Source organism: Cryptomeria japonica, unplaced genomic scaffold (assembly GCF_030272615.1).
Source record: "Cryptomeria japonica unplaced genomic scaffold, Sugi_1.0 HiC_scaffold_117, whole genome shotgun sequence".
Taxonomy (NCBI): domain Eukaryota; kingdom Viridiplantae; phylum Streptophyta; class Pinopsida; order Cupressales; family Cupressaceae; genus Cryptomeria; species Cryptomeria japonica.
The window spans coordinates 337501-340718 of NW_026728939.1; positions in this window are offsets into that span (position 1 = coordinate 337501).

A 3218-nucleotide genomic window follows, 5' to 3' on the forward strand; every position below is an offset into this window, starting at 1 on the left:
CGCAAGGCAACCTCCATGGGACATGGAAAAGACTCGAGAAGAGAGCTCGCTCACGGGAGAGAGAAGCCAAGGAGACCACGAGAGTGCTGAGAGTGGGACAGCGCTGAATAGGCGGGAGAAGCCTGCGCGTATAAACGGAGATATATATCCAATTGCAACGAAGGAACGTGCCAAAGATCGAGAACAATGGCAGAAATGCTAGTAACGTGCACTTCGGGACCAACGCATCACCGGAAGACAACCGCCAAACATCGAAAGAGTCGCGATGCTCCGCAACCTACGTGCAAAGCGGTCGCACACCGGGTAAGGGAGTGAGAGCCCCAAACATAGCTGGGCGAGGCGCTCACTCCGCTCTTTAATATCTCGTTAATACCGCCAAGGAAATGGCACAAGCACACACACACAAGCATCCTCGGAAGAGGACAGTTCGAGTGACAGGTCAAATCCAAGAGTTCCGAAGACTACCTCCAGGAACAATCGGGAACAAGACCGATTACAAGTCGTCGAGTCTGTTACTGGGCGAACACGAGATGCGCACAGGAAATCGATCAGCCCTCACAATGGCCCAAGGCCAGAGATCGGACTGCTACGATTTACCCCAACAATCATCGTGCCACTCTTCGCAGAGAGGTGATAGACGCCAACGAGCCCGCGCATAGCAATCGAGGTGTAAAAAGGGCGTTGAAGGCAGGAAGCCTGGACGAAAGAGGCTACGAGGTCACCTCGAAGCGGTCTAAGAATCGGGCGCACTTGGGGCGACTACCAGTGCCAACCCCTTATCCCGCGGTGCGTCCGACACACAGAAATTTCCAAGGCGGCCAAGGAGCCTCCCCGCATAGCAATCGGGGTGTGAGGTTACGGATGCAGCATTGATAGCAATCGAGGTGTGAGGCGAAGGATGCAGAAGTGAGAGCCGAGGGATGTAGCAGAGATAGCAATCGGGGTGTGTGATGCAGAAGAGATAGCAATCGAGGTGTGCGGTGGGAAGGGCCCAGCAGCCAGAATGCATGAAGCGACGGATGAAGCAGTGATGACAACCGGGCTGTGAGGAGAGGAGGGATGCAGCCAAGAAAGCAATCAGGGCTCGAGGCAAGGGATGCATCAAGGATAGCAATCATGTTGTGAGGCGAGATTCCAAAGGCTAAACGTGAGAGGCTGCAGGGTCGACTCAGAGAGGTCTATGCATGTGAGAGGCTGAAAGCAAGGTCGACTCGGAGCGGTCTATGCATCGGGCGCGCTTGGGGCGACTACCAGTGCCAACCCCTTATCCCGCGACGCGTCCGACAAAGAGAACGTTCCAAGGCGGCAGAGGAGGTTACCAGCCGAAGGATGCAGTAGCAATAACAGGTATAGTTCCGCGGCGGCCGAGAAGACTCACCGCATAGGAATCGGGATGCGAGGCGAGGGATGCGGCGGGAAGGCCCCGACGGCTAAACGGAAGAGGCTGCAGGGCCGCCTCGGAATGGTCCAAGCATCGGATGCGATTGGGACGACTACCAGTGCCAACCCCTTATCCCGCGATGCGTCCGATACACAGATAGTTCCAAGGCGGCCGAGGAGCCTCACCGCATATCAATCGGGGTGCGAGGCGAGGGATGGGGCGGGAAGGCCCCAACGGCTAGACGGAAGAGGCTTCAGGGCCACCTCGGAATGGTCCAAGCATCGGACGCGCTTGGGGCGACTGCCAGTGCCAACCCCTTATCCCGCGATGCGTCCGATACACAGATGGTTCCAAGGCGGCCGAGGAGCCTCACCGCATAGCAATCGGGGGTGCGAGGCGAGGGATGGGGCGGGAAGGCCCCAACGGCTAGACGGAAGAGGCTTCAGGGCCGCCTAGGAATGGTCCAAGCATCGGACACGCTTGGGGCGACTACCAGTGACAGCCCCCTATCCCGCGATGCGTCCGATACGAAGATGGTTCCAAGGCGGCCGAGGAGCCTCACCGCATAGCAATCGGGGTGCGAGGTGGGGGATGCGGCGAGATGGCCCCAACGGCTAGACGGAAGAGGCCACAGGGCCGCGTCGGAATAGTCCAAGCATCGGACGCGCTTGGGGCGACTACCAGTGACAACCCCTTATCCCGCGATGCGTCCGATACGAAGATAGTTCCAAGGCGGCCGAGGAGCCTCACCGCATAGCAATCGGGGTGCGAGGTGGGGGATGCGGCGAGATGGCCCCAACGGCTAGACGGAAGAGGCTGCAGGGCCGCCTCGGAATAGTCCAAGCATCGGACGCGCTTGGGGCCACTACCAGTGACAACCCCTTATCCCGCAATGCGTCCGATACGAAGATAGTTCCAAGGCGGCCGAAGAGCCTCACCGCATAGCAATCGGGGTGCGAGGTGGGGGATGCGGCGAGATGGCCCCAACGGCTAGACGGAAGAGGCCACAGGGCCGCCTCGGAATAGTCCAAGCATCGGACGCGCTTGGGGCGACTACCAGTGACAACCCCTTATCCCGCGATGCGTCCGATACGAAGATAGTTCCCAGGCGGCCGAGGAGCCTCACCGCATAGCAATCGGGGTGCGAGGCGAGGGATGCGGCGAGATGGCCCCAAAGGCTAGACGGAAGAGGCTGCAGGGCTGCCTCGGAATAGTCCAAGCATCGGACGCGCTTGGGGCGACTACCACTGCCAACCCCTTATCCCGCGATGCGTCCGATACACAGATAGTTCCGAGGCGGCCGAGGAGGTGGGGGATGCAGCGAGATGGCCCCAACGGCTAGACGGAAGAGGCTGCAGGGCCGCCTCGGAATAGTCCAAGCATCGGACGCGCTTGGGGCGACTACCAGTGACAACCCCTTATCCCGCGATGCGTCCGATACACAGATAGTTCCGAGGCGGCCAAGGAGCCTCACCGCATAGCAATCGTGGTGCGAGGTGGGGGATGCGGCGAGATGGCCCCAACGGCTAGACGGAAGAGGCTGCAGGGCCGCCTCGGAATGGTCCAAGCATCGGATGCGCTTGGGGCGACTACCACTGCCAACCCCTTATCCCGCGATGCGTCCGATACACAGATAGTTCCAAGGCGGCCGAGGAGCCTCACAGCATAGCAATCAGGGTGCGAGGCGAGGGATGCGGCGAGAAAGCCCCAACGGCTAGAGGGAAGAGGCTTCAGGTCCGCCTCGGAATGGTCCAAGCATCGGACGCGCTTGGGGCGACTACCAGTGACAACCCCTTATCCCGCGACGCGTCCGATACACAGATAGTTCCAAGGCGGC